This window comes from Engystomops pustulosus, chromosome 5 (genome assembly GCF_040894005.1).
Source record: "Engystomops pustulosus chromosome 5, aEngPut4.maternal, whole genome shotgun sequence".
In the NCBI taxonomy this organism is placed as follows: Eukaryota; Metazoa; Chordata; class Amphibia; order Anura; family Leptodactylidae; genus Engystomops; species Engystomops pustulosus.
In genome coordinates, this window is record NC_092415.1 from 145,334,070 (window position 1) to 145,348,319 (window position 14,250).

Here is a 14,250-nt window from a genome sequence, read left to right on the forward strand (position 1 = left end):
ATTATTGAGGGGGGGCTGCTGCTGGGATATGTTATTAGTGAGGGGAGGCCACTGCCAGACATGTTATTAGTGAGGAGAGGCCACTCTGGGACATGTTATTAGTGAGGGCAGGTTGCTGCTGCGACGTGTTATTAGTGAGGGAAGGTCACTGCTGGACATGTTATTAGTGAAGGGAGGCCACCACTGGACATCTTATTAGTGAGGGGAGGCCAGTGCTGGGACATCTTATTAGAGAAGGGGGGCCACTGCTGGACATCTTATTATTGAGGGGAGGCCGGTGCTGGGACATCTTATTAGTGAGGGAAGGCCACTGCTGGACATCTTATTAGTGAGGGAAGGCCACTGCTGGGTCATGTTATTTTTAAAATCTGAAATATAAATTGAAACACAAAAATGATCAATATAAATCAAACTTATTATCCCACAAAGGCCTGGATTTGTAATGATACTCAAAATCAAAATGGAAAATCAAATTTCATGCTGTTCCAAATTCAGTGGAAAGTTCTCATGGCAAGGAGGCTAAGTAGTGTGTGTGGCCTACACATGCCTGTATGACCTCCCTACAATGCTTCGGCATACTTCTGATGAGGCAGCAGAGAAATGGTCTGTGGTAACCATCTATAGAACCACTCCTTTTTAGGGGCTCCCTTGCTAATTTCCTAGCATTTCTACCTGTTGTCTGGGCAGGTTGAGTGTACAGAAGTGTTATTAAATTACATTGTATTGCTTAAGCGCTCCTTTTATTTTTTGAGCAGTGTATAATCACAACAATCTTTTTGACATCATTCAGTAAACAAGTAAATATTTTAACTCAAAATTTATGTGAGTTTCTAAATATAGAACTGTCCACTGTACATAAATTCTGTGTTAAATAAATGGAGACAACTGTAGATTTTTTTCTTTTTACTTTAATTTTAAAACTAACCCTCCTCAGAAAACTGAATATCCCTATTACATTTACTTTTTATAGTACTGTTTTTCTTATCTTTTTGTGCCACATCTGTAACGATTGCTCTACCTTTAGACTTTCTAACATGTTAACATGTTAACTTGATATTCTTATCAATTATGTCCTGTGGTATGATTCTTGCTCATGGGATGAAGAAGAGAGCTGAATTTATAAAATAGTTTAATTACAATGTCACAGTGGATTCATTAGTATGACAGCTGTCATTGTAAATGGGCTGAGTGGAAGCCCCTGTGCGCCCCTAGGGTCATGGTAATTGATGTAGTGAACAAAATGCTGTATTTACTAAACAATAGGATGGGTCCCTATTGTGACCTAGCCAGGGCAACCACTACAAGATGGAAATCAATAGCAGCTGAATCCCCCTCTGCGATTACTGTGATGGAAAAGCTTTAACCTCTGCCATGGGGCAAATCTTCTTTCAATGAGCGTGATGATATAATGAGAAAGGGCTTCAAGGAATACACTTTGGACTTGATAATGCAGTTCTCCTAAACTAGCCCTCATGCTCGAACATTCTCACGAAGCAAGGCAGGTAACAATTGCACAGATTGTGCTATTTGTATTCCACATGACAAATTATATAAAATCAATGAATATACGTTTTCCAATGGGAATATGGCGAGTAAAGTGTTAAAATAGCAAAGCAAAAATGTAGAGTGAATTTATTTTTCTGTTTTAAAATCTTAAAATGGGACAATTGTAATGTCCTGGCACTTTATTACCGCCATGTTACTGATGATTAAGTTGCCTGTACTGATGACATATCAGTAAAATTGAAGAAACCATATGGTTAGAAGTTCATTGTTTTTTATCAGAGTTTCCCGCGGTGTGTAGTGTATGTAACTAAGAAGCACAGCACTTTCCTAGCACCACTAGAAGATTCTTCAAGCAAAAACGAATCAGACATTGAGGGGGATTTACTATTTTAGACACATCTACAATTCGTACCTGTCAGTGTCTTCTAAGCGATCCCAACACGTATCTTCATATAGCTTAACACAGCTCTTACCTGTAAAAAGAGGACTTATAACAATATGCTAATTAGCCAAAGGCACTCTGTGTACGTCACACTGGTGATTTTGTTCAGCTTCGATTAGACCACTTTCATTTTGGGCTAGGGTGCGCCAGAAAATACAGGCAGAATAGTGGTCTGGACAGATTTAAATCTGTCACCAGAAGTGATTAGTGCATGTCCCGCCCACTTTTGGAGTCTGCAACCTTGCCATGTTGGACGAGGGGGAAACATGTACATGTAATTTCTGGGACAAACACACATTAAAGGAAATCAACAACCTAAAAAACATAAAAATACTATTAATACTCACCCCTGCTCCTCTTCCCCTTGATCTCTGCGCTGTCCGTCGCTAGTCTTGACATGCCAGGATCACCTAGAAAAGAAAGTAATAATTGTCAGCCAGGAGCATGGTGACAAGACGTCCGGTGCCTCGGGCTGCTAATTATGTACGTCCTCGCACTTCACTATGCTATGCTGGGATCATGGGAGAGCAAGGTGACGTCACACAAGAGACGTGAATACATGCCTCTTGCTTGACTTCACCTCCCTCTCCAAGCATGCAAAATCAGCAGCGCGGAGTGCCGGACATCTTGTTCCCGTGCACAGGGATCAAGGTGAAGAGGAGTGGAGGTGAGTATTAATAGGTTTTTTTATGTTTTTTAGGTGATTGATTTTCCTCAATGAGCAACAATTTCCACCCGAAAAAATACATTGAATACATTGTATTCATTACTTTTTCAAATCACATCCACTTCAACCGGTTAAGGACCGACCCTTTCCTGTTTTTTCATTTACATTTTTCACTCTCCATCTTCAAAAATCTATAACTTTTTTATTTTTACACGTAAAGAGCTGTGTGACAGCTTGTTTTCTGCGTAACAAATTGCAATTCATAGTGATGGCATTGAATATTCCATGCCGTGTACTGGGAAGCGGGAAAAAAAATTCCAAATGCAGTGAAAATGGTGAAAAACCACATTTGCACCATTTTCTTGTGGGCTTGGATATTACGGCTTTCACTAAGCGCCCCAAATGACAGGTCTATTTTATTCTTTGGGTTGGTACGATTATGGGGATACCAAATTTGTATAGGTTTTATGTTTTCATAAATTTACAAAAATTAAAACCTCCTGTACAAAGCTGTGGGTGGTGTCATTTTTTGTGACATTTCATAATATTTTCAATGATATCATTTTTAGGACTGTACGACCTTTTGATCACTTTTTATAGAATTTTTTTATATTTTTCAAAATGGCAAAAAAGTGCCATTTTTGACTTTGAGTGCTATTTTTCATTACGGGGTTAAACGCATTGAAAAACCGTTAATATATTTTGATATATCGGGCATTTTTCGGATGCGTCAATACCTAATGTATTTAGGATTTTAACTGTTTATTTATATTATATCAGTTCTAGGGAAAGGGGGGGTGATTTGAATTTTTAGGTTTTTTTATTATAATTTTTTTTTTTTAACTTTTTTTCTTTTTACTATTTTTCAGACTCCCTCGGGTACTTTATACCTAGGTTGTCTGATTGATCCTATCATATACATGGTGTCAGCACATTGTAATGAAGGGGTTAAAACGAAATAGCCTTGGGTCTTCGGAAGACACAAGGCTACCATAGAGACCGATCGCCGCTCCCCGATGACGTCACGGGGAGCGATGATCCTAGGCATGGGTGCCGCCATCTTTTTGAGGCTGCCGGCAGCGATCACTGTAATAACACCCGTGATCGGTGCTAGCACCGATCGCGGATGTTACCGGTAAGCCTTTGCTGCAATATGCAGCAAAGACTTACTGGCCATGGAGAGGGCTCAGCCTGTGAATACACAGCGGATGGTCGGGAACCAGTTAATGCTACCATATTACACTGCAGATTTTCGATGCCAAGATCCACATGTAAAATCTCCCAGAATTTTTGGTACACACGATCAGATTTTGGCGCACTTACATGCACCAGGAAGAAGAAGGTGAACTCCGGCGGACCTCGGCGTAGAAGCAACACATTCAGGAAATTGGACGCACAACCTTAGTGAATTGCGGCAGACGCGAATTTGATAGAATTAGAGGGGAATGAAAGTCAGAGGAACTGCTCCAGATTGAAAAGATTTTTACTTGGTTTAAATTATATTGTAAACTGGGGGATTACTGGATTCCTCCTTTCAGGATTAGAAAATACACCCACTCATAACTGAATTTATCATTTAAAGAGAACCCGTCGTGCAAAATAACCCCCCTAAACTAAATATATTTTCATAAACTGCCATTAGAGAGCATTGCCTCTATCCCTTCATTGTCCCTCTACATGCCTGTAAACCTAAGCAATGAGGTCCTAAAGCTGTATGCAAATGACCTGTGAAATGTCCAATGAAGCATTAGCATATTCAAGCTGTGCAGCTTATTCTTGAGTGGGAGGCACAGCCACACCCCCAGTGCATGACTGACAGCCTGTATAATGATGTGAGGCTGTATAATGATGTGCTTCCTGGTGCTGGTGGCCACGCCCCTGCAGCCTGTGTGTGCATGTGTGTGTGTTTAGGAGAGATACAGCAGCTCCAGGCAGCCATGTTACAGCAGAACATGTCAGATTCATGTGTAGCTGATGTCTGTGTCTCTCACCTGTATATTAGGAGGATGCAGCATGACAGCAGATGCAGAACTAGCAATGCTTTACTATACATTACACACAGACATGAGCAGGGGGAGGAGAGGGGAGGGGGAACAGGTGTGACATCACTGCCTCTGACCATGTGACCAGTCTCATTTACATGATAAAAAATAGATGATTTTACAATGATTAATGTATGAATTGATTAGATAAAGGCTGGGATGGGATCCTTGTGAGCTGCTCCAACAGGTAGAGATGACAGGACAAGTGGCAGAGACCTGATGACAGGTGTCCTTTAAAATAATTTCACTAAAGCCCTGATTAGAACTAAAACAAAGTAACATATTTGCAACCAAAATGTCTTTATTATGGCAAACAGGCCCATCTATAGGGTGCAATATATCTACATCAAGATCCATGCAGGATTCGGGTTGTAACAACATATGCAGCAAACAATAGGGTGGCTTCTACCATAACAATTTAAAGTGAAAACTTGATCAGTCAGCATGGAGTACAAGCAGAAATACAATAACACAAATAGCAAAATAAATATTAGCAACATTGAGGTAAGAAAGGACTTGCCATTTACACAGGATAACGAGAGTAATAGTAATGTTTAATTTAATGAGAAGCTGTCAGTCAAATAGATGCCTCAATACTAAATATATTTTCAAAAATTGCCATTTGAATGCATTGTCCCTGCATAGTCTGTCTCCATGTCTGCAAACCTGAACATTCAAGAAATGCACTGCAAGACAATGGGGCACATTTACTAAGGGTCTGAATCGCATTTTTCCGGCGGGTTTTCCCGAATATTTCCGATTTGCGCCAAATTGCCTGGGATTCGGAAAAACCACGGAATTAAAAAAAAAAAATTGTGTTGCAAAAGTAGCACTCACATACACCATGACAGAGGAGGTGAATTCCGGCGGACTTCAGCGCAGCAGCGACACCTAGTGGACACCTAGTGCACAACCTTAGTGAATCCCGGCAGAACCCAAATCAGTGTGGGAGAACGCGCCGCTGGATCGCAACTGGACCGGGTAAGTAAATCTGCCCCAATTTGGGCAGCGCAGTGGCTCAGTAGTTAGCACTACAGCCTTGCAGCGGTGGGGACCTGGGTTCAAGTCCCAGGGTCAACATCTGTAAAGAGTTTCTATGTTTTCCTTGTGTTTGCGTAGGTTTTCTCCGGGTCCTCCGGTTTCCTCCCACGCCAAAACATACTGGTAGGTAATGGATGTATAGAATGTATGGTAAGTAATGTATATGTATATACATATGTAGTAATGTATATACCTATGTAGATATATAATGCACGCCAAGGCCCTTTCTTGTTTCTGTGTTTTCATTTTTCACTCCCAACATCTATAACCTTTTTATTTTTCCATGTACAGAGTTGTGTGAGGGCTTGTTTTCAGCATGACAAACTGCACTTCATAGTGACAATATTTTATATTCCATGGCGTGTACTGGGAAGTGAAAAACAAATTCTGGATGCGTTGAAATTGGTGAAAAAAACAAGTCTACCATTTTCTTGTAGACTTGTGTTTTTATGGCTTTCACTGTCTACTTTATTCTTTTCTGTATTCTTTGGGTCCATATGATCACTGGGATTTATTTTTATAGGTTTGTGTTTTAATTCATTTAAAAAAAAAATATTCCTTCTGTACAAAAAAAAAATTCTTTATTTTACTATCTTCTTATGCTATTAATCATTATTTCCCATGCTTCGTTGCATGGAGCTGTGACTGGTATCATTTTCTGTAGAAAGGGCAAATGTTTTCTATGCTAGATTTACAGCCTCTGCTTGGAGTATGGGTGAAGGAGGAGGGAGGACGGGCAAGCTCAGAGGTGCGATGCAGAGCTCATTTGAGCTCATTTCTTCTAAATGCGGGCATTCCTATATATGCTAAAATCCCATATACAGGGAGTTGAGATCATCTACCATCAGGGAATCTGGTGGCATACGTCCTTTAACACCTGCGATCAGGCCTATGAGCCCTCTCAATACTCCAGTAACAGACGTCTTTAAGGTGTTAAATATATATGTAAATTATATGTATGCAGTGGGTTTATATTGTATGTGGACGGGTTGAGCTGCATCTGAGAGGGCTGGCAGGGGAAGAGGGCAAATGAAATGTGAGATAGGTTTTCACCCTGTACCCAGGGGCGTATTTAGGTCAAAAGATCCGGGGCACGTGCCCCGAATGTTGTCTGACGGCTTTCTCCACTGTCATCTCTCTTTGTATCCTCTGGATACAGATAGAGATGATTAATGTAGTGAAGCAGGGTGCCGTCAGCATCCTGCTCCACTACCGAGCACATGCAGCAGTTCTGTGTAGTAGTTTGCTGTGCAGGAGGCAATGGCATTGCTATATTGCGTCTCCCTCTTCAAGCAGCTCCCTCTAGCAGCCTGGAGCAGGAGGCGCTGTGTAGTGACGTCACCACATCCCGTCCAGCAGATGGAAGATAAGAGGAAATCACGAGTGAAGAGAGGTAAGTATAACTCTTATATTTTCATTATACAGTGTGCATATGGGGTTTTGGGGTCATTACTTTATGTGAAGGCTATTCCAAAGTGTTGTTGGGCTATCCCTGAATAGGGGAGGCTATAATTTAGTTATATTACTGAGTGTGTTTGTGAAGTGAGTGTGGGGGACTATTTTTGCATCTACGGGGGCTATTAGAAAGTGAATATTACTAATATTATTACTAATATATTTTGAATGTGGGGGCTATTAGTGTTATCATTACTAAATGATCTTTTTTTGAATATGGAGGTTCTAAGTGGTTGGCTATTAGTGGATGTGTGGGGCTAATAGTGAGGGACTATTACTGAATGTGGGGGCTATTAGTGAGCATAGAAGGGCTATTATTAAGTGTCGGGCTATTATTTAATGTGGGAGCTTGAGTGTGGGGGGTTACTGGTGAGTGTGGGAGGCTACTTTTGAGTCTATGGGCTATTAGGAAGCGGAGAGCTATATTACTGAATGTGGGGGCTATTAGTGAGCATAGAAGGGCTATTATTAAGTGTCGGGCTATTATTTAATGTGGGAGCTTGAGTGTGGGGGGTTACTGGTGAGTGTGGGAGGCTACTTTTGAGTCTATGGGCTATTAGGAAGTGGAGAGCTATATTACTGAATGTGGGGGCTATTATTGTGTGTGGGGGCTATTTTTAGTGTGTCATTAGCAAGTGGAGGGCTACCACTGAGTGTGGGGGCTATTACTAAATGTGGGGGTTCTAAGTGGTTGTCTGGCTATTAGTGGGAGTTGAGGGCTAATAGTGAGGGGCTATTACTGAATGTGGGGCTTTTAGTGAGCATATAAGAGCATATTGTTAAGTGTGGGGGGGCTATTACTAAATGTGGGAGCTTGAGTGTGGGGGATATTACTAAGTGTGTAGGGGGTTATTAGGGAGTATAGAGGGCACTTACTGTGTGGGGGTCTATTATAGAGCCTAGGTGGCATTGTTACATGTCAGGCCACAGTTAGGGATCATTGTTAGGTTGGTGGCACAATGTGGGTGCTTAATTTAAATGTGAGGGGCACAAGGAAGGGGTGTGGTGTTAAGTTTGTTGCCATAATTGTGGCTTAATTGGAAATTGCGGCTTACAGCTGTGAATTTTACACTAGAGGGCATTATCAGTATTTTAGGAGGACATTGTATGTAGCTGTAATACATTTTTTGGTTGAAGAGCTTTAGGGGTAGAAGAATGATAACACTGTTAGGGGGCAAAGTTTTAGGGACAAAAGAAAACTGCCGATCATAAGATAAGTGTGGTAATCTCCATAGGCACAGCGCATGGTTGGAAGAAGAGAAATATAGGGGGCTTAATGGAGAACATGAAGAACAACTACTGCAGTCCCTGGATATAACAGATCAGCATATCTACTGTGTTTTCTGTAGCTGTACAGTTGTTTTTAAGTATAGTTGTTTCAGATGTATAGGGAGTTTGTGCAAAAGAGGACGCAACTAAGAATTTGGTACGTATGCATTGGGGCCCGTGCCCCAGATCTTTTGTGACCCTAGCAACGCCCTTGCCTGTACCTATACTACATTATCTACATCAGCTCCAAGATGGTGATTTATATTGTGGGGAGGCATTAAAAAAGGGTCATAATAATTATACTACCCTCTTTTTCGCCCCCCACATAATAAAAATGCTCATCTTTATTTTAATGTGGGGTAGTAGCAATGGCGGTAGTCACGGTTAGGGTGGAGGCAGGACTGCGTTAGGAATTTCACCCTGGGGCCCATTGAACTCTAGTTACGCCATTGTCAAAGATATATAGTATACTCCTTAAAAGCGAAGATTTCAAAAGAACCATACAAAAAGACAGTGGGCTAAATTTATTAATATGTTTGCACCAGTTTTGCATTGCAGCTGTACTGTGTCCAACAAGACAGAAAATGTGCACTAAGGACGTGTTAGTCTGAGATTTTGGAACATTTATTACTGACGTGCGCCACAATTCTGTTTGCGCCACAATTCTGCAGCCTGAACAAAGTACATCAAAATAAATGGTGCACTCTTCCAGAGCAGTGCAGGGGGCACCAGAATAATAAAGACCTTGCACCAGCTTTGATTAATCTGCCGCACTCAACACTCCACAGGCAAACTGCATATAGTACAGGCTGCACTAGTTTTGATAAATGTGGGTCTGTGTACACTATGTCAATAGCAGCTAAAAGTTATGGAAATCCCAATGATACTCTGTTTACCTGAAAATAAGACACCCCCAAAAAGACCTTTTTTTTCAGACCTCCCCAGAAAATGGGCAAGAAGGAGTCATCCAAGGAAAGTGTTTTCGCATGAGAGATTAAAGTCAAAGGCGGAGATTTACCAAAAGTGTCTATGGTAAAACTATTTTAGTTGCCCAACCAGAGCTCAGCTTTAATTTTAAAAATAGCAGTGAAAAATTGAAAGTTGAGATCTGAGTATTATTATTATTATTTATTTATAGAGCACCATTAATTCCATGGTGCTGTACAATCAGTAAGGGGTCACATACATTACATTAAGACAAAAACAGGTGCAAGTACAAAATACAAAACTACAGTGATCAGGAGACAAGTAGGAGGAGGACCCTGTCTGTGAGGGTTCACAATCTTTATGGGGGAGGGCGATAGAGACATGAGGTGAGAGAGCAGTGCCATTATTGTGCATTATAGGCGAACCTGGGTTTTCAGGTTACATTTGAAGGTTTGGAAAGTTGGGTTTTTCTAGAGAGTTCCACAGTATGGGGGAAGCACGGGAGAAGTCCTGGATGCTTTTGTGAGAAGAGTGGATGGTAATGGAGTGAAGCTGAAGTCCTGTGAGGAGTGGAGATTAGAAGTGGGGCACTTTTGCCTGATGAGTTTATAGATATATGGAGGGCACAGGTTGTGGACGGCTTTGTAGGTCATGGTTAGTATTTTAAATTGAATTTGCTGTGCAATGGGTAACCAGTGGAGAGACTGGCAGAGAGGATATGCAGAAGAGAATCGAGGAGAGAGATGGATAGATTGGAGGAGTGTTAGAGAGCTAGCTGGGAGACCGCAGAGAAGAATGTTACAATAGTCCAAGAGGCAGATAAGGGCATGAACTAGTAATATTGTAGACTCTGGATTGAGGAAGGGTCGAATGCGAGAGATGTTCTTGAGATGGAGGCGGCAGGTTGTAGTAAGGGCCGGGATGTGAGGCTTAAAGGATAATGCAGAGTCATAGGTGGCTCCAAGACCGGGGAAAGTGTTGAGCCATGAATTGTGCCAGTTAGGTCAGGTGGGAGGGATGTGTTAAGGTAGAGGAAAGATTATGAGTTCTGTTTTGTCCATGTTAATTTTTAGAAAACGGAAAGAGAAAATGGAGGATATGGCTGACAGACACTCTGGAATTCTGGCTAGTAGAGACAAGATATCTGGACCAGAAACATAGATCTGTGTGTCGTCTGCATATGAATCGTATTGGAAGCCGTAGGACTTAATTAGGTGTCCCAGGCTAGAGGTGTAGAGGGTGAAGAGCAGGGGTCTCAGGACAGAGCACTGAGGATACCAACAGATAGGTTTGCAATGGGAAACTAGAGCAGTTTTGCTCTCAGACACTGCTGATAATTCTCTGCCAATAATTCTAATGGAAATGGAGTAATTAGAAATTCAGCATGAAATTCAAGGTTTGGAGAGTAATAAGGATGTTAGAAAAGTTGTCATGACTGTCTTTAAATAAGAAATGTAGCCTTATGTTCATAAAATCAGGGATCATTAAATGTACTATATATACATAGGGGGAGATTTATCAAGCTGCCTTAGAGTAAGAATGTGCTTAGTTTCCCATGTCAACCAATTACAGCTCCCCTTTAACCCCTAAAGGACGCAGGGTTTTTTCGCTCATTTCTCGCTCTCCACCTTCAAAAAACCATTACTTTTTCATTTTTACATGTACAGACCTGTGTGAGGGCTTATTTTGTGCATAATAAATTTTACTTTCGCGTAATGTTATTTATTTTAACATGCCGTGTACTGCGAAGCTGAAAAAAAATTCCAAATGTGGAAAAATTTTTACAAAACGGCACGTGCGTCACGTTCTTGTGGGCTCAGTTTTTAAGACTTTGACTGTGCGCACCTCAGCTTTATTCTTTGGTTTGGTGCGATCGCGGTGATACCAAATTTATATAGGTTTTATTGTGTTTTAATACATTTTCAAAAATTAAACGAATGTGTACAAAAAAGAAAAAAAATTTTTGTATCTTCCAAAGCTAATAACTTTCTCAAACTTTGGTGCACGGAGCTTTGTAAGGTGTCATTTCATTGCTACCATTTTGAGGTCTGTGCGACATTTTGATAATTTTTTATTCCATTTTTTATGTGATCTAAAAAGTCGCATTTCGGACATTTGGGCGCCATTTCCCGTCTAGGAGGTCACCGCCATCCGTAACCATTTTTATATTTTGATAGATTGGGCATTTCAGGACGCGGCGATACCTAACGTGTCTGTGATTTTTACTTTTTATTATGTTTTATATCAGTTCTAGCCAAAGGGGGGTGATTTGAATTTTTAATAAATTTTTGTAAAGCGCTACGGAATTTGATGGCGCTATATAAATAAAGATTATTATTATTATATTATTATTAATATTTTATAAAAAATTTTTATTTTTTAAACTTTTTTCAAACTTTTTTTTTCACTATGTCTTAGACCATCTAGGGTACATTAACCCTAGATAGTCAGATCGTTCCTACCATATACTGCAATACTTCTGTATTGCAATATATGGCATTTTTGCAGCTCATTCATTACAATGAGTCACTGGCTCATTCTAACGAATCTGCAGAAGCCATTAAGCCTCGGGTGAAACGAAGACCCGAGGCTACCATGGCAACCAATCGCTTTCCCCCGATGACGTTTGGGGGCGCGGCGATCGGAATAAAGATGGCGGCGCCCGCGCGCCACCGTCTTTTAAATACCGGCGGCAACGGACGGTTAATAGCCCATGCAAGCACCGACCACGGTTATTAGCTGTGGGGGTTTGCTGCAATATGCAACAACCCCCACCTCTGTATAAAGAGGACTCAGCCCGTGAGCCCTCTTCATACAATCCCTATACCTCTGCGCCGTAGAGCTACGGTGCAGAGCGTTAAGGGGTTAAAATATTCATGAACACTGGTAAAATGAAAGCTGAGCTGTAATTGGTTGCCAAAGGCAAATAAGCACATTCTTACTCTTAGGCAGCTTGATAAATCTAACCCATAGAGTATATAAATAGAGTCACAAGAAATTCTTGATGGATATCAGAGCTTGGCTGGTTATGCTGATGTTTTTGATGGCATTACTACACTTACCGGCCACTTTATTAGGTACACCTGTCCAACTGCTCGTTAACACTTAATTTCTAATCAGCCAATCACATGGCGGCAACTCAGTGCATTTAGGCATGTAGACATGGTCAAGACAATCTCCTGCAGTTCAAACCGAGCATCAGTATGGGGAAGAAAGGTGATTTGAGTGCCTTTGAACGTGGGAAATAGTTGTTGGTGCCAGAAGGGCTGGTCTGAGTATTTCAGAAACTGCTGATCTACTGGGATTTTCACGCACAACCATCTCTAGGGTTTACAGAGAATGATCCGAAAAAGAAAAAACATCCAGTGAGCGGCAGTTCTGTGGGCGGAAATGCCTTGTTGATGCCAGAGGTCAGAGGAGAATAGGCAGACTGGTTCGAGCTGATAAAAAGGCAACAGTGACTCAAATCGCCACCCGTTACAACCAAGGTAGGCAGAAGAGCATCTCTGAACGCACAGTACGTCGAACTTTGAGGCAGATGGGCTACAGCAGCAGAAGACCACACCGGGTGCCACTCCTTTCAGCTAAGAACAGGAAACTGAGGCTACAATTTGCACAAGCTCTTCGAAATTGGACAGTAGAAGATTGGAAAAATGTTGCCTGGTCTGATGAGTCTCGATTTCTGCTGCGACATTCGGATGGTAGGGTCAGAATTTGGCGTCAACAACATGAAAGCATGGATCCATCCTGCCTTGTATCAACGGTTCAGGCTGGTGGTGGTGGTGTCATGGTGTGGGGAATATTTTCTTGGCACTCTTTGGGCCCCTTGGTACCAATTGAGCATCGTTGCAACGCCACAACCTACCTGAGTATTGTTGCGGACCATGTCCATCCCTTTATGACCACAATGTACCCAACATCTGGTGGCTACTTTCAGCAGGATAATGCACCATGTCATAAAGCTGGAATCATCTCAGACTGGTTTCTTGAACATGACAATGAGTTCACTGTACTCAAATGGCCTCCACAGTCACCAGATCTCAATCCAATAGAGCATCTTTGGGATGTGGTGGAACGGGAGATTCGCATCATGGATGTGCAGCCGACAAATCTGCAGCAACTGTGTGATACCATCATGTCAATATGGACCAAAATCTCTGAGGAATGCTTCCAGCACCTTGTTGAATCTATGCCACGAAGAATTGAGGCAGTTCTGAAGGCAAAAGGGGGTCCAACCCGTTACTAGCATGGTGTACCTAATAAAGTGGCCAGTGAGTGTATAGTATATTAATAAATGTTGATTTTTTTGCTCAACAATAAATATAAATTCTTGTACATGGAAAAATAAGACATCTCCTGAAAATAAAACCTAGTGCCTCTTTAGGAGAGAATATCTAAGACACTGGAGCATTTTTACTCCATATTAAAGTATATTCTGCCTGAATAAGAACGCTAAAAAAGATTAGTTTATTAAATACAATATTAAAAAATGGGCTATACTTCAGACATGCAAATTACAAAATCAGAAATTTGTCTTGCACAAAGAATAGTGCAGCCAAGGTTTGTGTGCGACACTTCTGAACCCCTTCAGGACGCAGCCATTTTGTGTTGCATTTTTTGACTTGCTTCTCTTTATATGGTTTTTACTTTTGAACACTGTTACTTATCAAAGAGATTCTGAGATTGTTTTTTCTCCACATGTTGTACTTCATATTAGTGGTGGTAAGTTTTGGCTGAGTTTTTTGAAAAATTAGCCATTTTCAAAATTTGGAATCAGCGCGTTTTCAGGCAGATAGATTTAGCACCTAAATAAGTTCCTGAATAACATTTCCCATGTGTCTGCTTTACATTTTTATAATTTTTGAAATGTCTGGATAATTTATTTTGATGTCACGCGGCTT